Genomic DNA, 23312 nt, shown 5'->3' with positions numbered 1-23312 from the left:
TTTGTTTTTTCCCTCAATTTGGGACTTGGGAACTCAAAATTAGATCTTAAAAAGTTAAAAATAAATTAACTCTGGACCCTATTCATATAAGTAATTCCTCTTTACAGCACTCCTATGACACCAATTGAATTACCAGGTTAATCATGGCAGGATTAGGATATTTGATATTTGAAGGCCATCGAGCCCACCTCCCTTGTTTGACTTGACAAGAGACAGAATTAGAACTCTGTTCTTCTTGACTCCCTGTACCACACACTCAGATTACATCCCCTCTGTTAGAAACCTCCTTGTACATCCCCCTGGATAGTCAGATAGTTAGACTTTTACTCCTGAACAAGGTCCTTGATCTTTTCTGTATTCTGGACCCATTCTCAGAATAAGGCCTTAAAAGCATAAAAAACATAGGATTCCAAAGGAAACCAAGTACCCACAAATTAAATTATCTAGTTTTTTAAAAATTCTCTTAGGTTAAGAACTATGATTCTTTCATAGGCTATTTGTGCATCTTCTTTTCAACTTCTGTTTTAGATGTGCTCTTGAGATAGCATAGCAGACCTGGAGTCAGGAAGACCTGAATTCAAATCCTGCCTTGAGTGCTTCTTGGGTATGTGACTATTCAGCTCAGTTTTGCTTTCCTCCTTCCTAAAATCCAAAATATAATAATGTCTCCTTAGAATTGCATGGATCAATAAGATAACGTGCAGAGTGCTCTATAAGTATTAATTATATAGTCACAGGACTACAAATGTAGCGCTGGAATTAGCATTTTGAATGACATTCATGACCAGAATTCGAGGCCATTTACACTTTGTCTCCAATCTAACCCTTCTGTCTATTTCTCTTATCAGAATACTCCAAACAATGATACAGTCACTGATATCTCCTCTGCATGTCTCATATTAATTATAACTTCTCTGTTCCTTCTGTTTTCTTCCCCATTCTACCCCTCCAGTAGAATATTAGCTCTCTGAGGGAAGAAATTGTTTTGGTTTTGTCTTTGTATTTCAAGTGACTAATGCTTGTTGAATGGATGAATAAATGAACGAATGACCCAACTAAGGAAGAGCCAGGACAGCCTTGTTAGTCAAAGATGTGAGTCATACTAGGAGCTTCCCTCCTTTTAAACATGACTCGGTCACATATGACATGCAGCTATAGGAATTCTCCCATGTTTGTTTTCCCTCTGTTTGTTTTTGTTTTTTACTTAATAGTATTTTATTTTTTCCAATTACATATAAAGATATTTTCAAGATTCATTTCTGTAAGTTTTGGGTTCCAGATTTTTTTCTCCTTCCTTTCCTCTCCCTCCTCCCCAAGCTAAGAAATTTAATATAGATGATATGTGTTGAACATTTTTCTGTATTGTTGCGAAAGAAAAGTCGGCAAAAGGGAAAAAAGCCACAGCTTTCTCTCTGTTTAATCGTGCCTAGAACCATTTCATTAGAAAAGGATCCTATTTTTGCTGCTGTTAAATTGGCCCCTCTTCAACATCCATAGAATCACAGAGCATAAGCTGAAAAGGACCCGAGAGACCCTCTGACCTTTAGATTAATACCTGGATTTTATTACTAAACTCTCTTCTCTCTCATGTAAGTATAAGGGATTTTGCTATTTTTGCTATAGAACCTTTAAGCCAGACAGAAATAGTACTTTCCTCTTAGTTGTATCTCTCCCTTAAAATAGACTTTAGCACAAAAATACAGATAACTGACTTGAATATATGGTATCATCTATCAATCATTCACAAGTAATTCCCCACCTCCATCCTCACTATCTGGAAATAGAGAAAATGGAATTGTGGGTATGGGTTTTGAACTAACATCCTGTAATCCCAAAGGTATCCCTCTTTTCTGGATACCACACTAATTCCATAATAATAATCTTGCAAAATCATGGCTCAGGTTTTTTGCTTTGTTTTGTTTTTTGTTTTTTTGTGTACTTCGTTTTGTTTTAATGGGCACTAAAAGTGGTAAACATGTTATCTGAAAAATTCACATCTGTATCATAGCTCATTCCCTTCCCTTCCTACCTTCCCTCACCCTGACTATCTAGATGAATTAAGTCTGTCTTCGGAGCAGACCCGATGGCCCAGCTGACGTCCCCAGCAGGATATTTGCAAAAACAAGGCAGTTTGGCCAAATTCTACACCAACAGGCAAGGATGACCTGGAAGGAGCTTAGCTTTGGGGTAATGAGAAATCTCAAAATGTACTCAGAAAACTGGATCCGTTCACCTAAAGGACAATGGAATCAAGTTAAAATCTCATAGGCTACATGACTGCTTATCCTGGAATTTTACAGCATTTCCTGGCTTTCAGGGAGTTGAATTATTGAGGATTCAGACATCTGGGAAATAACTCTGTGATATTTACAGTCACTCTGCTTGTTTTTCTGAATCAAGTAGGCCCTTTCTCTAAATTTCCCCTAAAATCTCAAACTCAAAATGGCAAACAATGCCCCAGGCTTTAGTGGCAGAGGAGGAGCCCTCCAAAAATGCTAAATATAGCCATAATGAAGGCTTTTCCAACAATAGCCATCCCCACCCTAGCCATGTCTTCCTAGTTTCTGAGTGTTTCCCACAAGGAACCTTGACCTCCTCCACCATTGCCCAGCCCCAACCATGATGGATCGAGTTGATTTTAAAAATGTGTGAAAACACTTTTGTTTGGAAAGCAAAACAATTTCAGTCCAAACACACCAGATGAATGTTCTTGTTTAGAGATTGGGAGGAAAATCAATGGTCCCTTGGTGAAGATGCTTGACCCCTGTAGTCCTCTCAGGAGCACAGACCTGCTATTTTCAGGTCCCTGTCCTTCCTGCCCTCCCTCACCCTGTATATCTGGATGAATTAAGTCTTACTGATGGGCCAGCTGAACAAAATGCCCATTCCAGGATGAGCATCCACAGAAGGCCATACAGGTGGACTTGTCCCAGCAAATTCAGAGACTAAAAAAAAAGCAGACTGAGTTTTTAAATATCTTCCATGATTTCTGGGAAGATGGAAAATCAAGTGGGAATTATCCTATGATATGTTTGTCTAGTATTTTGCTTTGAGGAAGAAACTGTGAAGTTCTTCTCCAAATTCTCTCCCAGACTTAAATCCAGTTGTGCTTTTTGTATACTAACCTTTCACCCAGTATCTTCCCCAGATTGGAAACATATAAAAGTTTGGGAATGGCTCTCTGTCTCCCTGGCAAAGATTTGCTCCCTCTGTCAGCAGAAATGTGTTTATTTCCCCAGAACCTGCTGATTTATAAGACTATGGAGAGGACAGAGGCAATGCACAGGAGCACAAAATGTCTTTTATGTATCAACATGGAAAAAAAAAAAAAAAAAAAAGGCAGCTCTGAGAAGATGCTCTAGCATTCATCAAAACTCCCTTACATAAGAACTGCAGAAATAGTAGCTGAGAATTAGAAGGGATTTTCCAGAGCTTCTGTCCCAACTCCCTTTCCCTAAAGTAAGTGTTCTTAATCCATGGAATGATTTCAAGAGGGGGGGTCTATGAACTTGGATGAGAAAAAAAAGGATAATTTTTATTTTCCCTAACTTCTACCTAAAATATAACTTATTTTCTTTATTTATTTAAAAAACATGATTGTAGGAAGGGATCCATAGATTTCACCAGGTTGCAAAAAAGCTCCAACATAAAACAAAGGTAAGAACCCAAACTGAACAAATATATCAAAGTATATAATGTTAGAATGTATAATATGCTATAATATAATAATCAAATTTATTTATCTAATAATCCAAAATAAATCAACGTTTATTGGTAGTAATCAAAATTTTGTGCCAAAATTTTGGTCCCTTTAGTAGAACAACAGTATAAACAGCCATTGAATCTGGGTAAACTATTATAGTGGAGGAATTTGGAAGGATTCTTTAAATGTAATCCCTTACTTCTGAATAAGTACAAATTACCTGAAAATGTCCATTTTGTCTTCACTTTCTTTTTTGTCCCCCACTTAGAGCATTTAATTTTTTTTCCAATTATACATAGCTTTCAACGTTCATTTTTGTAAGATTTTGAGTTCCAAATGTCTTTTCTTCCTTCCCTCCCTTTCCTTTCCTATCCTCAAGCCAATAAACAATTTGATATATTGTTTTTACTTTCCAGATTTTCCTTCCCTGTCTCCTTCTCTATCTTTTCCCCAAAACCCAAAATGAGGAGAAGAATAAAGGTTTTGTTGGAAAAAGGTGGGGGATAAAGAAAGAAGGTAACAATCACTATAAGTCTTCTTCATTATTTCAAGCCCTGTAAACAAGAGAATTCAGAGCCCTGGTGTCTGAAGATGAAATGAAAATGAAGTTAAAATCTTTCAAGAGATTTTAAATATCATTGGGAAAATGTTTAATTTGAAAAAAAAAAAAACTATAAGAAATGTTTCTAGTATAAGGCTATGTCTAAGTACCACTGATGAATTTCACTGTGGAAAGGAGGGTTAGCTGGCTGTCATCTGATATTTTTAAATTTACTCTTCTGGAAAAAACAGAATTAAATTTTCATTTTCTCTGGGGGTGGAGAGGAGGTAATTTATGGTGTGAGCTTCTCCCTGCCCCTCTCTTAACTCTTGTAAGAAGGGATCCATAGGTTTCAACAGATTGCCAAAGAGATCCAAAAGAAAACAAAGATAAGAACCCAAATTGAACAAATATACAGTATAATTGGTATATTTTACCCTGGCTTAACAATTAACTCACTTTTAGCCCAGGGGTAATACAGTAGTCTTTTGCAATTTCATAGAATTTATAACAAATAGTTTTTTTGTAAATTTTTACAGGTATTTATTAATAGTCATAGTAGCTCAGAGCCCCTAGTTAGAAAAACTTTTAATATGCAAACAGATTTGTCTCTCTGCCCAAATTTAAATGTTATGTGTTTCCCACAAAGCACTATTTCCTATTTCCTTTTAATTTTATCTTGGATGTAGTAAATGTATAATATAAGCTTTCATGATGAAATCTATGTTTCTTTAGATATGAAGCAAGGTTTAACAAAACAAAGAGGAAGAATATAGGACATTTCCTGATCCTGGACAAGTGTAGGGAAAAGAAGTTAGGGTAAGAGTAGACTTTTTAGACCTCCCCTCAGCCCTTGAAGATAATTCAAGTCTTTTTTTGGGGGGGAGGGGAGTTTTTTATTCTAAGATGCCCGAAGAAACTTGACAACTCATTTCTGCCTCTCCTTTCTTTGCCACAGATCAGCTCTCCTTTCTCTCTGACTCAGCTTCTCTGTCTTTCTGCTTCCCTCCGTGTCTCTGGAGCATTTTTCCCCCACAGCTGACTTCTCAGCTCATGTAGTCCTTACTATATGCTTTAAAAACACAAAAACAAAAATCTTCCAGGTGTAACAAGTCTGCCTAATGGCTCAGAGATTGGAACAGCCCAAATAATTCTCTGGGATGAAAAAAGAATGGTTTGTCCCCTTCAGCTCAGATCTCCACACGCCAGTCGGTTCTCAAAACTCCATTTGCAGATATGTCCACACAGAGGCGTGTTTGTGTGTCAGAAGCTTAGTGCAGTTTTAAGTCATTAAATCTTAACCTGAGTGTGAATATGGTAGCAACAACATAGAGAGGACTGGGAGTAATTTAACAGAGACCCCTATGGTCTTTCTGATCCTAAGTCAGAGAAAGACTGCTACAGAGACAAAGTCCTTGGTGATCAGGAAATAGCATTAAATATATATATATATATATATATATATATATATATATATATTTTTTTTTTTTTTTTAAACCTGAAGGCACTAATTAAATGGAGTAGCTCCTGCTTTTCACACAAATAAGTTCAGATCTGAACAGTATCAAGTGCTCATGGATAGAATAAGCTGATTTAATAAAAGTGACAATTCCACCTCTAGAGCATGTGAACCCCCTCAGGAAAGAAAAGGACCTCTAGCCATGGGTTTGGGTCCTATGACTGTGTATATTAAGGTCTTTGCCTTTTTAAAAGAACTGAAACAGGAAGACACCTGAGTTTTCAGTTCAGAAAACAGAAGGGAAATCCACTTCTGCTTTTTTCTTTTTTCCCCCTCTTCCAGCCGAAGGCAGAAGCTAGAAGCGGTTGGTAGGTCCACAATTCTGGCAGTGACTAGAAGAAATGACAATAGAATAAACAGGATCGTGTCCTGTAGGTACTTCATACCCCACCCACGCGCCATGAAGACACCACACCCAGAGGCTGCCCTGAAAATGGGATGAGGAAATGACTTCAGGCTGGGGGAACCCTTCTCCCCACAGCTCCCTCCTTCCACAAGGGCTGGTTTAGAGAAGTGGTGTCAGGTTCAGGTAGGAATGTAGGTGTCTACTGACTCGGAAAACCACAAATTACAGTTTTTTATGTTGTATTTTATGAAACACTTCCCGAAAATTACATTTAATCTAGTTCAGACCCAGGAAGTGTTTAACCCCTCTGGTATAAAGGTATCCTAGATTTAGGGGGAAATGATTTATTGCTACTTTCCTTCCTATGTTATTTTGCTAAATGCCTTTCATTGAAGAATTGTGTCCTCTGAGTGCTTAAAACACATCAGGGAGGAGCCATAAGTTATGTTTTTGTGGGGGTCCTTAGAAAAGTGGGAAGCCTTCCCTCAGGAGAGTTTAATACGGGCCCTCCAAGTACTATATTGTTTTATATTGAGATTTCCAGGGACACAGTTACAATGTGAAATAAGTCACACCAGTGTGGGGGATGGGTGCTAAACCCCCCTCCCCAAATTAACCAATCAGAGAAAGCATTTATTTAGTCCCTCAGGAAGCCATCCCTGTTCCACCATGTGCTCCTGGCTTGTCAGGGATTTAAAAGCAAAAGACCCGAGCCTTCTCATTGGATAGACTAAAAGGACGGAACAATCCTTGACCAATGGTCACCAAAGTTGTCTGCCTCCCACATGTGACGTCACTTCCTGCAACTTCACTAACTTCCTGCATCCCAGGGTTCAAGGTCTGGGCATAGGAATCATGTGACTTCCTGAAACCCAAGGCTCAACTGGGCATAGGGATCATGTGACTTAGGCCTAGTCTCATAAATTTGAGAAAACTCCATTCAATCAGTCCCATTCACCTATGTCTTATAAGGCCAAAATTTGTGTCAGGAATTCAATTTTGTTTCATTCAAAAGCAAATATTTTATTGATGTGGAAGAAAATTCTGTACTATGTGTTGAGCACAAGCCAGTCCAGCACAATTTATTAATTAAGCTGTTATAATCCTAAGCACTTGTGCCTGGTGGGAGAAAAGCTCCAATTGTCAGTTTTTCTATGATTTTGGAAATCTTTTAGACCCAATCCACCTTAGAATTACAATTTATGGTATTCCAGGCTGGGCCTGGAGTCAGGAAAACCTGAGTTCAAATCCAGAAAATTCTGTTTGCCTTAACCTAATGGAAAAAGAAATGAGAAACTGCTCTAGTATTTTTATCCAAAACCCCCCAGTATTGACATGGAAAGAGTCAGACACAACTAAACAGCTTGGGGAGTCAAAAAGAAGGACAATCACTTAAAACATTGCATATGCTAAAGCATTGTTTACTTGCAGGGTCCCAGCCTGTCCCTGAAAGACTGGAATAATGCAACACAATACTCCAAGAAAGTAGCAACAGGACCAACCTGGACCCCGGGGCCCAAAGTATAGCAGGGCCCAGCCATCAGGAAATACGTTGGAAGATTGTGCCACAAAAAGTAGAATCCACCATAAAAACCTATTGGGATGGCAGCGATGCTCAAGACACAAACATAGAGGAATAGAATGATTTCAACACATCTTCAAACACATTAAAGAGACACATTAAAGAAACTCAAGTAGAATTCCTGGAAGAGATAAAGCAAAAGTTTAAAAAAGAGTTTGAAATCGTTTCTAAATAGATTGAGAGCGCTAGAGGACAAAATTGGAAAAGAAATAAGAATTATGTAAAAGTATTGGAAGGGAATGAACAGTTTGGCACATGAAGTACAAAACCTTGTCCAAGCAACACATTCCCTGAACATGTGAATGGCCCAAATAGAAAGCAGTGCTTTCAAAAGACAAGAAGAAATAGTAAAACAAAATAAAAAACTGGAACCATAGAAGAAAATATAAGGTACCTTAGAGCAAAACCAACTGACCTGGAGAAACTGGACTTCCATAAAGCAAAGACCCCAAAAAGAGTTTAGACAATATATTTCAAGAAGTCATCAGTCACTGATGAATCAAATCCCTGAGAATCAGAAAGCAAAGCAGGAATGGAAAGATCCTCTAGACATTTCCTAAAAGAAACTCAAAAATGAAAAATGGAACAAAAATGAAAAAAAAAACATTATAGTAAAAATTCAGAATTTCCAAGTCAAAGAAAAAATACAATAAGAAGCCAAAAAGAGTGAATTCAAACACTGAGCCACAGTCAGGATCACACATGATTTGGGATATCCACCACAAAAGACCAAGGCAAGACCTTGGAATATGATATTCCAGAAAGCAAAGGATGGGGGATTATAGCCAACAGTAATTTTGTTGTTCAATTGTGTGCAACAATTTGTGACTTCATTTGGGTTTTCTTGGCAAGGGTAATAGAGGGATTGAGTAAGTGTCTGAGAACAAATTCTGAATCTTATAGATGAGCTTTCCTTGTTTAATCCTTTATCATTGTTCATTCATGTTTGCCTTTTGTATTTTTCAAATATATATTATATATATTTCCACTTTTGTATTTGAACTTCAAAATTTCTTCCCAGCTCCAGTCTTTTCATCAGCAATGTTTGGAAGTGCTCTATTTCAGTAAAAATCTATTTTTTTTCCCTGTAGGATTATACTTTTTTTTTTTTTTCTGAGTAAGTATTTCTTTGAACAGCTAGGTGGCTCACTGGATAGAAGTCAGGCAAACTTAAATCCAGCTTAGATCCAAAAAGAGAGAGATGATACAAAATAACTCATGTGAAAATATGATTTACATGTTGCACATGTAAAACCTATATCAGATTTCTTACCGTGAGATAAGAGGGAGGAGATGGAGAAAAGGATGAAAAAAGGAAAAAAGATAGTTTTGAAATTCAAAACCTCAAAATAATGTATGTTTAAAATTACTTTCTAATGGGCGATAGATATACAAATATCTAGACAGGGTCAATGATAATTTTTGTTTTCTTTAACTATACACATTTATAACAGGTGTTTAGTTTTTCTTCCTTTCTCAGTGGTGTGGAGAGGAAATGGGAAAGAGAGAAGACTGGTCTTTGCTTGAAAATAAAATTTAATTGAAAGACTTCTTAGGCTTTTGATAAGAATGATACAAAATGCAGGATGTTTTTCATAATTTATAGTTAATGAAGAAGAATGACTTAAGAAAAATTTTAGTTAGCTGATATTTTGCCTAAAACAGCAGGTCACATGTTTAATGGATGCTTTTTTCAAATTTAGTTCAGAAACTCTAAAAGCTTAACTCAGATGATTAACTGATTAAGGATAAAAGAATTTCTGCCTCAGCTTTATGAATTGTATTTATTGATGATGGACATATCCTGATTGGTTTGTAAATTCCAGAGAAATTCTTTTGTATCTTTTGTATATATTTTGTATCTACTGATCAGGTTATTATTTCACCTGATAAAAATCTGCTTCCTTTGATATTTAAATCTCTTTCTTCTCTGCTCTAAAATTTATTCGATTGTCTTTGAAACAAAAACCTTTACTTTTTCTTTTGGCTCTTCTAAAATTCCACTTGTTTCTTCCTTGCTAATATAACTGAAGATTATATAAGAATTTGGGGAGGATTCTGGGAAGATGATAGAGTAGGTCAGAAAATTCCAAGCTCTCCAGATTTCCCCCACAAATGGACTACTAGGTCCAGTTGGCCTGTTGAGATGTGTCCCTGGGGGAGAGGGAACCAGCACCCTGGGAGTACAGAGGACCCTGCTGGCTGTGGGCACTTGCTGGAGGGGAGAGTTCTTGGTTTGGGGTTCCAGGTCTGAGGGAAGAACTGAAATAAAGCTAGAGTCTCCATTCCTCCATCTCATTGATTAGAGGTGCTTACACTAAATTCATGAGTTTTATTTTTCTTTTTGATCTGATTTTTCCTGTGTAACATGATAAATGTGGAAATATGTTTAGAAGAATTGCACATGTTTAACCTATATTGGTCTACTTACTGTCTAGAGGAGAGGCTTAGGGGAAGGGAGGGAGAAAAATTTGGAACACAAGGTTTTTCAAGAGTGAATGTTGAAACTATCATTGCATGTATTTTGAAAATAAAAAGCTATTATTAGCTTATTATTAAATTTATTATTAAATTTTATTAAAAATGAACCAGCAAAGAAGAAAAAATCCAACCACAGAAACTTACTATAGTAATAGATTAATCTTCAGAGGAGGACAGTGAACTAAAAAAAAGCCTCTCCTATCCTAAAGAGTAATGTTAAATGGTTACCTGCCCAGAAAGAATTTATAGAAGAACTCACAAAAGACTTTAAAAATTAAATGAGAAAAATTGAGGGAAAGGTAAAAAAAAATTAGAATCATCCAAGAAAAACAAGAAGATTATGAAAAGAACGTCAACCAACTAGAAAAGAAGATCCAGAGTCTTAAAAAAAAAGAGAATGATTCTTTGAAAATTAGAATTGGGCAAGGAGAAGCCACTGAAGTCATAAAATCAAGAAATAATAAAACAAAATATAAAAAATGAAAAAATAGGAAAAAATGTAAAGCACAATATATTAGAAAAGCTACAGAGTTGGAGAACAGATCAAGAAGAAAAATAGAAGAATAATTGGACTACCTTAAAGCAATGACTTAAAAAAAGAACTTTGACACAATAATATGAAAAATAATCAAAGAAATTGTCCTGAAATTTTAGAAGTAGAAATGGGAAAAATCCACTGACCACCACTAAAAGAGATCCTACCAAGAAAACATATATGAATATTATTGTCAAATTTCAAAAACCCCAGATCAAAGAGAAAATTTTACAAGAAACAAAATAAAAATAATTCAAATAAATAATAAATAAAAACATAATAATGAATAATAAAAATACAATTAGAATTGTGCAGGATTTATCAACAGCTACTAGAATATTATATATCAACAATCAAAAAAACTAGGGTTAGGACAGAAAATATATCCAGCAAAATTACATATAATATTGAATGAAAATAAATGGGTATTCACTGAGCTCTCAGATTTTCAGTATTTTGTCTCAAATAAAGCTGAACTCAATAGAAAATATAACAAATAAGAGCAATATCAAAGAATAATTTCAAGGGACTCAATAAGGATAAACTGTTTATGTTTTATATTTGGAAATCTGTAAAGAAATAAGGAGCAAGGAATAGAATAAAATGGGGTGTAGAAGAGTGTTTGGATTAAATATATCTGTGCTTAATTGTAGCCTGCTTGGGGAGGTCAGGGAAAACGGGAAAAATAAGTAAAGTAAAAAGTGTACAGCAGGGAACAAAAGAAAACCTACAAAGAAGCAAAAAAAGATGCACACTCAAGAATACAATGTCTTCTATTATTACATATGCTTTCTTGAAATAGACATTTATTGTTACATATTTGGAATCCTCCCTCATGTTCTGCTGGGCACATGACAAAAGTTTTTTTTTTTTTTTTACTTTATATTTAAGTTTTAAATAACATTTTAAAAAGAGAACATATTCAACTTCCATTTTTAATAAGATTCTGAGTTCCAAAATTTTCTTCTTCCTTCCCTCTCCAAAATAGCAAGCAATCTGATATAGGTTATACATGTGCAATCACATTAGTCATTTTCTGAAAGAAGAAACAGAAAAAAAGGGGGAAAAACATGAAGAAAGTAAAAAAATTAGTATGCTTCGATCTGCAGCCCAGACTCCATCAGTTCTTTCTTTGGATGGGATTATTTTTCATCATGAGTCTTTTGGAAGTGTCTTGGAACATTGTATTGTTGAGAAGAGCCAAGTCAATCATAGTTAATCATAGCACAGTGTTCACCTGCTTCTGCTCAGCTCAGACAGCATCAGTTCCTGTAAGTCCTTCCAGGTTTTTCTGAAATCTACCTGCTCACCTTTTCTTTTTTTCCCCCCTCTTTTTTCTTTTCTTTCCAAAGTCACAGTCAAGAAGTGTTAAGTGTCTGAGACCATGCTCATCTTTTCTTAGAGCATAATAATTGACTCATCAGACAATGTACAAACTGGCTCTCCTAATTTTGAATCATATGTCGATCGGAGAAGGATGTCAGTTGTGTGTTTCCCTAAGTCATGGATTTATTTTAAAGATGGATCTGGAGGAAGGAGGGATTTAGAAAAAAAAAGTGGGTTTTCTTGCCTTGGGAATCCAGGGAGACTGGGAGGAGGCTGTTTCTCCAGATGGAGGTAAGGGTTTTTTCCCCCATCTTATTTTCTTGACTTTGATTTTGTCCAGTAGGGAGGAGTGGGTCCAACAGAAAGAGAAATAGGGGGGATGGGTGAGGGTTCCAACTGTTTCTTTGAGCTGTCATCTGCCTTACCTATCACCCCAGATAGACTTAGAGACGCTGTAGAGAAGGGAATCCTCTGCTCTGGAGACTCAGGGGAGGCTCAGAGAAGGTACGATCTGAAGGCAGCCTGACCCTCCCACATGGGCCACAAGAACAGAAGTCTCCCAGGCCATTTTCTAAAGCCACATTGCTTCTCTCCTTCACTCAAGGGCAAGGCAAGAAGAGGGAGGCTGAGCGGTTTCCTGGGCAGCTGGCTCTGGGAATAAGAGGGAGCCCAGGTCGGATGGAAAGACTTTCAGGTGAGGAGAAAATCCAGGAACAAGCCCCTCTTGCTGTGGGGCCTGGGCGGTGGCTGGGGTGACTGGGGGTGCTAACTAGCGACCAGACCTGGAAAGGGCCTGTTTCTCTCACGAGACCCCAGCGTGGTAGAGTCATGAGGATTATCATCCCCCTGCCTTACAACAATTGAGGGTCTGTTGGAGGATGTGGAGAAAATAGCCCTAACCAAAGGTCCCAAGATACCAGGCCCACTTCTGAGGTACCCCATGCACTAGGGGACTACAAAGGCCCGGAGCTGGGTGTGGCTAGCTGGATGGACCTGAGAAACTATTATCAAGTCACCACAGAAACACTATCTGCCATGAGGATAAACTCAAGCCATGAAATTATCCATTTATTGTACCATGTTGAAATGTGGGGACACAAAGACTCAGAGACTGAGGGCGGATGGGGGCTCGAGGAATGTGGAGTGCAAACCTCTCATTTTGGAGAAGAGGGAACAGAGGCTGAAGAATAGGAAGGGACTGAGTCAAGGTGCCATAGTCAATAATGGGCAGAGGCAGTCACAAGTGGCCCAGACGCTTTACTGGGGAGGAACAGTTCAGGGGCCACAGTGGGCCAGACGCTTTACTGGGGAGCAACAGTTCAGGGGCCACAGTGGGCCAGGCGCTTTACTGGGGAGGAACAGTTCAGGGGCCACAGTGGGCCAGACCCTTTACTGGGGAGGAACAGTTCAGGGGCCACAGTGGGCCAGGCGCTTTACTGGGGAGGAACAGTTCAGGGGCCACAGTGGGCCAGGCGCTTTACTGGGGAGGAACAGTTTAGGGGTCACAGTGGGCCAGACCCTTTACTGGGGAGGAACAGTTTAGGGGTCACAGTGGGCCAGACCCTTTACTGGGGAGGAACAGTTCAGGGGCCACAGTGGGCCAGACCCTTTAGCTGGCGAGGAACAGTTCAGGGGTCACAGTGGGCCAGACCCTTTAGCTGGCGAGGAACAGTTCAGGGGTCACAGTGGGCCAGACCCTTTAGCTGGCGAGGAACAGTTCAGGGGTCACAGTGGGCCAGGCGCTTTACTGGGGAGGAACAGTTCAGGGGCCACAGTGGGCCAGGCGCTTTACTGGGGAGGAACAGTTCAGGGGTCACAGTGGGCCAGACCCTTTAGCTGGCGAGGAACAGTTCAGGGGTCACAGTGGGCCAGACCCTTTAGCTGGCGAGGAACAGTTCAGGGGTCCCAGTGGGCCAGACCCTTTAGCTGGCGAGGAACAGTTCAGGGGTCATAGGTGAGTTTTCTCCTGGCAGTGGATGGGAGCTTGTTGAAGCGTCGTCTTCGGCTTTTTATTAAGGAGGCAAATTTATGGTTCAGGTTCAAGAAGAATGTCTCTCTGGGGTCTGAATTCTTATTCTCAGAATCTTGCAACGTCTGTGAAGGGAAGAAAAGAAACAAGGCATCAGAGCTCCAGGGAGGGACCTGTTTTCCCTGAGTCCCAACACTTCCTCCTTGATGAAGGAAACACTACAATGATCCTGCTAAAGTGAGAAATTTCTGAACTTGAGCTCCCACCAGGAACTTTTTTTCCCCCTGAGGCAATTGGGGTTAAGTGACTTGCTCAGGGTCACACAGCTAGGAAGTGTTAAGTGTCTGAGACAGACTTGAACTCGGGTCCTCCTGAATTCAGGGCTGGTGCTCCATCCACTGCACCCCCTAGCTGCCCCCGGACCCTCGTATTACTGAGAATAACTGACTCACTCACATTTGATCACTGTACAATGTTGCTGTTACTCCATACAATGTTCTTCTGCTTCTATTCATTTCACTTTGCATCAATTCATGTAAGTCAAGTCCTAATTTTTTTTTAAAGTCCACAGATGCCAAGTTAAGAACTTTCATTCTATTGGGTCTTACTCTAGGAATTCTAGGAATCAAGCAATCTTAGGAAGGGTAGGGGGCAGTGGGTGGGATTTTTCCAGAATAAACTTACTGGAGCATGATCTGTGTCTATCTCGGCTAGGAAGTGCCTGTTGTGGTCTGTTGGGGAAATCGGGGCGATACCCTGATGCATCAGCTGAAAAGGTGCTTCACCTGCAGATGGAGAGAGCGGAGTGAAAATGGACTGAGGTCAGAGATTGCGATGGGGTAGTGGGATAGAAAGACCCCCTATTCATTCCCCTCCCTGGGGAAAAAGCAGGGTTATGAAAAGGTCTCCCTATTCATCTTGGCCCCCCAAAAATCAAGGTATTAAAGGGCCCCCCATTCATCCTGGCCCCCCAAAATCAGGGTATTAAAGGTCCCCCTATTTATATAAAAAAAAAAACAGGGTATAAAAGGGTCCTAGAAAAGCCTGAAGCGCAGAGTTTTTTCCCTTTGGTACAAGAGAGCCATCGAACTATGAACAGAAGAGTCTCTGAATAGAAAGAAGCTCATGTTTGATCCCCAAGTTTAATTGGTGGTAATATAAGGTAGAAGGTCTTGTAGGGAGGGTGTCTGTATGAAGCTCTGCAGGAGGTGGGAGCTGAGACTCGGGGGTTACGGAAAGCATCTCTGCCCAGGACTTAGGATCCCCATTAGCCCCAGGGACACAAACACCTGAGGCCTTTTTCCGACTTCAACCATTGAAGCCATTTAAGACCCAGGAAGCAAAACTGTGTGGCTCTGCATGAAGGAGCTCTCCTGAGACCTCTGAGTGCCTGGGGTACAGGTGGATGCAGAATGGGAATGGGAGGGCCCAAGTCGGCATCTTTGGGATGGAGGAGCACTTCTTAGGAGGAGGACATGGCCCTCCAGGCAGTCGGTGGCTCCTTCAGCTGCTTCAGACAGACGCCATCCCTGTTCTCGCCGAGTCTCCCAGCTTCGGGCCAGATTGCTGAATTGTATATGACTTGCTAGAAAGAAGGTCAGGGGCTCCGATGTGGTTCTGGCAGGGCCCCGGCCTTGTCAGCAGGTTCTAGGGTGGGGCTCCAAGATAGAAGCTGAGTGGAGAAGGGGAGGCTGAGGAGTGGAGAAGGGGAGGCTGAGGAGTGGAGAAGGGGAGGCTGAGGAGTGGAGAAGGGGAGGCTGAGGAGTGGAGAAGGGGAGGCTGAGGAGTGGAGAAGGGGAGGCTGAGGAGTGGAGAAGGGGAGGCTGAGGAGGGTCCCTTGGGAGAAGGCTTGGGGATTCTTGCCTGAGGGATCTATCTGGACCGGGACATCTGAGGGAAATTCATCTTGGGAGATGCTGACTTCTGAGTGCTCTTCCACGATGATAATCTGAGGAGTCGTTGGTTCTGAAGGGAAACAGAGAACAAGAGGCTAAGGGGTTAGAATGTGGTTCTGGCTGGGCCCAGGGCTTATCAGATGGGCTGACAAGCCATCTGATTTTTCTCTTCCAACATGATCCATAAGGAAATATGTAAACACATGAATGTACATTTATAACAAAAAAAAATGTTTTCACATGTAACTGGGGGAAAAAAAAAAAAAAGAAAAAGAAAATGGTGGTTCTTACCTGAGGAGTCCATCTGGCCCTGAGGGTCTGAAACAGGTTCAGCATAATAGATATAGTTTTCTGGTTGTTCTTCCATGATGATAATCCCAGAAATCTCTGATTCTGAGGGGAAATACAGAGAACAAGAGGCTAAGGGGTTAGACTGTGGTTCTGGCTGGGCCCTGGGTCAGCTAGCTCCAGAGTGGGTCTAAGAATAGAGAAAGGGAGGCCACGGGTGGGTCTCCTGGGAGAGGGGGTAGTATTTCTTACCTGGGGTGTCTATCTGATCCTGGACAGCCAAGAGAGTTTCTTGTTGATAGATCAAGATTTCTGACTGGTTTTCCAAGATGATAATCCCAGAATTTCCTGATTCTGAAGAGAGATAGAACAAGAAGCTAAGGGGTTATGATGTGGTTCTGGCTGGGCCCTGGGCTTGTCAACTGTCCATCCCACGGCCGACACGGCTTTGAGATAGGCTGAAGTTGGAGTGAGGCAAAAACCAGGATGGGGAAGAGAGGAAAGTCAGCCGGCAGAGGGTAGGGGGCAATCTGAAGGCTGCTCTCTCTGCTCCAGGGGTCTCCCACACAAAGGAGGACACAAAGTCCTCGGATATGTTTTTACTTAATTCGAGGGCAGCCATCGTGCATCCCTAACAGGAACTTTGGATATCTGCGTGTAAAAGAACAGACATTGAAAGCTACTGGGTGTAAAAGAGGCGAGCTTCATGAACAGGCCCTGGTGGGCTTCTGAGATGTAGACGCACGCAGAATAGGGAAGGAGAGGCTGAAGGTGGGTCCCTTGGGGGAGGAGTTGGGGTTTCTTACCTGAGACATAGGAGCAGTCCAGGTCTGAGAGAGCTTCATCTTGACAGATGAAGACTGATTGGTCTTCCAAGATGACAATCTCAGATTCCACTGTTTCTGAAGAGTAACAGAGAAGAGGGGAGGGGTTAAAATGTGCTTCTGCCCGGGCCCTGACTTGTCACAGGTTTTAAGGTGGGACTTTGAGATGGGAAGTGGAGGGCGGGTCTCTTGGGAGAAGGGCTGGCGTTTCTTACCTGGGGGGTCTGTCTGATTCTGGATATCTGAGACAGTTTCTGTATAGATCACAAATTCTGGCTGCTCTTCCATGACAATCATCTCAGGACTCATTATATCTTGGGGAAAAGAGAGATCCCAAGAGGAAAGTGATTAGGTTGTGGGCTTCCCAGCAGTCCTCCCTCACCCCCACCCTTGGCTGGGGAGAAAGACTTACAGATATCGCAGTGGTTAAGAATTATAAAATGAAAAATTGGGAGAAATCTTAGAACTCTTCGGCTCTGGTCCTCTTCTCTTAAAAATGGTGGAGCTGAGATCTGGAAAGGTGGGCTGGTTTGCCCCTGGTCATACAGAGTTTGAAAATGACAGAGCAGACTCTCTGCCATCCAAACTCTCTTGGGGTGTCCTTCCTCCCTCCCCTCCCCACTTCTCCTGGGCAGTAATCCGGGGGAGCTCTACAAGCCCCCAAAGCCTAATATCAGCCCAGGCTCAGACCTGGTTCCTCAGACCCTCAGAAACCTCTGCTCCCTCTAGTTTAAGGAAAAATCCGCTTCCCCTGAAACCTTGACTTACCTGGGGAGGCCATGAATCCAGCCACCTCCACCATGCTGTCAGAGTGAGGGACTTCCAGAGCTTTGGCCATCTCTAAGGGCCTTCCCTCAGCTCCTTGCTGCTCTCTGGAGTCCTCTGTCTGAGTTCTGGAGAAGTAAGGACCATGGTCTGATCATTTTATAAAGAACTTTAGAGGGTGGAGTCACAGCTGCTTGTAAGTCCTTAACTTCCAAGTTCTCACCTTGTTAAGGGCTGTGCTTATTGCTAAGTCCTTTCATTCACTTTGGCTTTTTTTTTTTTGGCAGAGGAAATAGGGTCGCCATTTCCTTTTTTCAGTTCGTTACAGATGAGGAAACTGAGGCAAACAGCATTCAGCCACCCAGGATCCCACAGCTAGTAGGTTTCTGGGGCCAGAGTAGACCTCCAGAGAATGAGCCTCCCTGACTCCAGACCCAGCTCTGTGCACACGGAACCGTCCAGCTGCCCCACCTAGAGTGCTTCTCACCTAGCAGGGGCTGAGTCCCTCCCAAAGGTGACCAATAGGAACATTGCTGACCGAGTTCTCACCTGTCCAGTGCTGGAAGGACCTGAGGAGCAATGGCTTCTAGGAGAACAAACAAGCCCAAGTTCCAGGTCATTTGAGTGATTATTAGGTGCTTGAATCTGTAACCCAGGACCTGTGAGACAGCAAAGGGAAGAGGTTAGGGCACTTTGATTTCATCTGGGCAGGGCAGGGCGTGTGATGGCCCCAAGAGCAGGGGGGTTTCTGGGTAAAGGAGCAAAAGCAATCTTCCAAAGTGAAAAAAAAGCCTCTTCATTTAGTGGTTTTTGTCTCATTTGCTCCCCGAATCTCCTCTCCTTTGATGACTGTAAGAAGTCTCTCAGGCAAAGTACTTTGTGCTGGGAATATGGCTGCCCTCAGAAAGCTCCTTCTCTAGATCCTTTCTGCTCTCACAGGGGCAGCTTTATGGATGAACTGGGCCCTGAATGACTGAAATGTACCCCAGCATTTTAGCAAAATTGAGGATGGAATTGGGGAATGGCTGAATAAGTTATGGTATATGAAAGTAATAGAATATTATTTTTCTTCTTTTTTTCTCCTGGGTCATCACCAGTCATCTTGACTTTTTTTTTTTTATTAAAGCTTTTTATTTTCAAAACATGCATGGATAATTTTTCAACACTGCATAGCCTTGTGTTTCAGATTTTCCTCTCCTTCCCCCCCCTTCCTTCCCTAGTTGGCAATCAATCCAATTATATGTTATACATGTCAAAATATGTTAAATCCAATATATGTAAATATATTTGTACAATTATCTTGCTGCACAAGAAGCATTAGATCAAAAAATTTTAAAAAATTAAAAAAAGAAGAAAAGAAAAGAGAGAGAGAGAAAGAAAATAAAATACAATCAATCAACAACAAAAAGAATGAAAATGCTGTGCTGTGATCCACACTCAGTCCCCACAGTGCTCTCTCTGGGTGCAGATGGCTCTCTTCATCACAAGACCATTGGAACTGACCTCAATTGTTGAAGAGAGCCACTTCCATCAGAATTAATCATCACATAATCTTGCTGTTTGTACAATGATCTCCTGGTTCTGCTTATTTCACACAGCATGAGTTCTTCTAATTCTCTCCAGACCTCTCTGCAATCATCCAGCTGACTGGTTTTTACAGAACAATAAGAATCTTATTTTTCTGTAAGAAATCATGATTAGACTGATTTTAGAAAAGCTGTGCACTGATGCTGAGGGAAACAAGCAGAAGTAGGAAAACACTGTCCACAGCAACAGCAAGATTAGGTGAGATCAGCTGTGATAAACTTGGCTCTTCTCAGCAAGACAATTCCAATAAACTTTGGATGGAAGATGCCCTCCTCATCCAGAGAGAGAATTATGGAGATTGAAGCATTCTATTTTCGCCTTTTATTTCTTCTATGTTTTTCTTGTGGCTTTTCCCTTTTCTTTTGATTTCCCTATCTCAGCATGACTCATGGAAATATGTTTTTTAAAAAATGAATGACCATGTGTAAGCTAAAAAGAAAAAAATAATCACTTTTTTAAAAAATTGAAGATGGGATTTTCCCCACCAAAATACTAAACCATAAGTGAGCAGGCCTAGAAGTTTCTGCTTAAAGCAGTATCTAGATTTGAAGTTTAGATCTCCCAACCGGAGCACAATGCCTGGCACACAGTTGGCACTTTAATGTTGATTGTGTGCTTGGTTGAAAGATGGTAAAGGGAAGTTGCGATGGTGACTACAAAAAGAAAGAAAAGGCTAAAAGTCCTTCCTGCATTTGGGGGTGGGGGGCTATTAATGTTGGGAAATAGGAGACCCAGCAGCTGCCATTGATAGAAGCCTGTAACCCTTTATAGAGAGTGCCCCTCATATACATCTTGCCAGTATTTGCCCAATAACTATGATTCTCCTGGTCTTGCAGATGAGAAATTTGAGGCTCTTGAAGGGATAAAGGACAGATTAGAAGTAAGTGATCAGGACTTTGGGGACCAGGCTGGGGGGCTGCCACATGACAGCCCTTCATTCATTTAACAAAGCTTATCCCATGCTCCCTCCTAAGCCTCCTCCAGACTAAACCAGCTTGAGTCCTTTCATAGGACACCTCCAGAAAAGATCTTGAGACTTCTAAAGCTGGGAGCTCTCCATGTTAGCCCTTAGTACAAAGCTTAATACAAGTCCCCAGAAGTGCTGACAATACTCACACCAGGATGGGACCATCATCCCCTAAAATCCTCCATTTTCTGTCCATCTTCAGGGACTCTCAAAGTCATTCTCCAGTGATTCTTTGGGCTACCATTTCCCCTCCTATTACTTTAACTTTATAGTCCAATAAAACCCCACAGTCTCCCTCATACCAATTGCTTGGAAGATAGTAAGTTATCTTTTCTGATTCTACTCTATTCTTGCAAATCGATTAATGGAATTTTGCTAAGAAAGTCACTATTAAGTTCCTATAGTTCCCTTTTGGGGGCTGCAAAGAATTGAAAACAAGGTAGATGCCCATGTCTAGAGAAATTGTGGCCTGTGAGTGTCATGGAATATTACTGGGCTGTGAGAAATGATGAATATGGTGAATAAATACATGGAAGCACAGAAAGGTGGGAAAAGCAGAGGCAATAAAACAACATAGACAATGACTTTTGTGGTTTAGTCATATCTGACTTTTTGTGGTCCTATTTGGAGTTTCCTTGGCAAAAATAGTGCAATGGCTTGCCATATCCTTCTCCAAGTCATTTTACAGGTGAGGCAAACAGGATTAAATGACTTGGCCAGGGTCACACAGATTGTAAAAATCTAAGGATAGATTTAAACTCAGGAAGATGAGTGTTCCAGACTTTAGGATTGGGATTCTATCCATTGTGTCACCCAGCAACCCACACCATGACTATAATAATGTTAATGGAAAGTCAAGGGCAAGGTGAATATATATATATATTTTTATGGTGGCTCCTATTTATAAAAAAACAAAAACAATTTCTATGGTTCCTATCAGGCAGGATCTTCCCACCTCCAGTGGAAATCTTGGTGGGAAAATGAGTCAGCTATTTCTGAAGAGCTCCTTTTCTGACACAGGGCCCTTGAAAGGTGGTGGAAGTCAATGAAGACCCTGGAGACAGCTCCTGTAGCTCTCCCCCCCCTCCAGTCCAAGATAAATCTCCCAGGTGGCCAAGAGATCTGGGATTCTCCTCTCTCAGCCCCTAAATGGGCACCAAGGACAGTAGGTCAAGGGCACAGCCAGTTCTAAAAGTGGAGGGTCTCTGGATGACTACAGGTAAGTCACTGAAATTTAGAAAAGCTGCAGCTGTTTTCCTCCAAAGCCATGAGCCCTGAACAGGGGCCCATTAATCCAGGTGTAAAGGCAGTACTATGGAAAAGAATAAAAAATGAATATTTCAAAATTATAAAGAATGAGCATGGCCACAAAGAAGAAATATGAGAAAGCAGCCTCTTTCCCTTCTGTTGTTCAGGTGATACTGCAATTCACAGGTCCAATAAATTACATTTTTCCAGATGTTTTTGGATGTTATAGATCAATTTTGCTGATTTTCTCTTTTCCCCTTTAAAAAAAATTTATTTGTTCACCAGCCCTAATTCAGGAGGACCCAAGTTCAAATGTGGCCTCAGACACTTAACACTTCCTAGCTGTGTGAACCTGGGCAAGTCACTTAATAAAAAAATGTTAGATGTGTTCTCTCCGGCATGGAACAGGGAGGCACATGGGACATTCAGGAAAAAGTAAAAAGAAGAGATGTACATTTTGCATGAAAGAAGACAACTGCAATCATCCAACCAAGAGGCAATATAGTTGTGAACTGGGGTGCTGGCAGTGTGCATAGAGAGCCCAGAATATGGATATGTTGAAGGGAAAAACCATGACACTGAGTCTGGGTGACTTGGAAGATGGTGAGTCCTATTAGTCATCACAACTGATAACTATGAAGCTCCCACTATGTCCCAGGCACTGAGCTTGGGCTGAAATAGGAAAGTTGAAAAGGAGGCAAGAGTTTTGGGGGCTTCTAGGAGGGAGAGGTCCTCGGCACATGGAGCCTGGAGAAAAGCAAGATGGTCCAAAATGTTGGGAACTAGATGGTATCAAGAGGGAGCCAAGTGTTCACCAGCATACGTTATTTACTAATGAGGATACCTATTTATTTTACAATTTTCTAATATGGTCATACAGAGGATTGTAGTCTGAAAACAGTTTGGAAGCTCGAGAATCACTGAAAAGCAATCTATTTTATTTTATGTTAAGTTCAAATCTAACTTCAGACACTTGTCACTTACTAGCTGTGTGACTCTGGGCAAGTCATGTAATCCCAAATGCCTCGCCAAAAACAAACAGAAAACTCCCAAATAAATCCTTTGTAGTTGAACATTTATCTTACTCAGAATAGGTTAGTCTTTCACAGTTATTCTTCAAATAATGTTGCTATAAACGTAGATAGCATTCTCTTGGTTCTACTCATTTCACTCTACATTAGTTCGTGCAAGTCTTTCCATATTTTTCTAAAATCAACTTGCTCATCATTTATTAAACAACAGTATTCCATCACAATCATAAATCACAGCTTACAACATTCACCAATTGATGGGCATCCCTTCAATTTCCAGTTCCTTGCTACTACAGAGAGCTGGTAGAAATATTTTAGAAAATATAGGTTATTTTCCTTTTTCCCCAATCATTTTGGGAAACAGACTTACTAGTGGTTACTGGGTCAAAGGGTAAATATTTGCTCTCCAAAACAGATCAGTTCACAGTTCCACCAACATTGCCCATTTTTCCATATCCCTTACAACATTTGCCATTTCTCTTTTCTGTGTCATAGTAGCCAATCTGATAGTTGTGAGATGGTATCTCAAAGTTGTTTTAGTTTGCATTTCTTTAGTCAATAATAATTTGGAGTATTTTTATATAAGTTTAAATAGATTTGCCTCTTGTTTTCAGATGAAGAAATTAAAGGTTATCTATGGTTATGTAAAAATACTCTAAATCACTACTGACTAGAGAAACAAGTCTGAGGTTGTTTCTCACACTA

General features: G+C 40.7%; 1 long non-coding RNA gene across 1 annotated transcript; it reads right to left on the bottom strand.

Moving 5' to 3' along the window:
* Positions 1-17226: 17226 nt before the first annotated feature.
* Positions 17227-18529, bottom strand: LOC141554100 (uncharacterized). Its single transcript, XR_012485779.1, has 3 exons — positions 18324-18529; positions 17778-17902; positions 17227-17323 (listed from the first exon to the last, which is right to left on the bottom strand). It is a non-coding gene; the product is annotated as an uncharacterized LOC141554100 (long non-coding RNA).
* Positions 18530-23312: the final 4783 nt, after the last annotated feature.

This window comes from Sminthopsis crassicaudata, chromosome 2, assembly GCF_048593235.1.
Source record: "Sminthopsis crassicaudata isolate SCR6 chromosome 2, ASM4859323v1, whole genome shotgun sequence".
Lineage (NCBI taxonomy): Eukaryota > Metazoa > Chordata > Mammalia > Dasyuromorphia > Dasyuridae > Sminthopsis > Sminthopsis crassicaudata.
The sequence above is the reverse complement of the archived record's forward strand: the minus strand, read 5'-3'. Positions and strand labels throughout refer to the sequence as shown.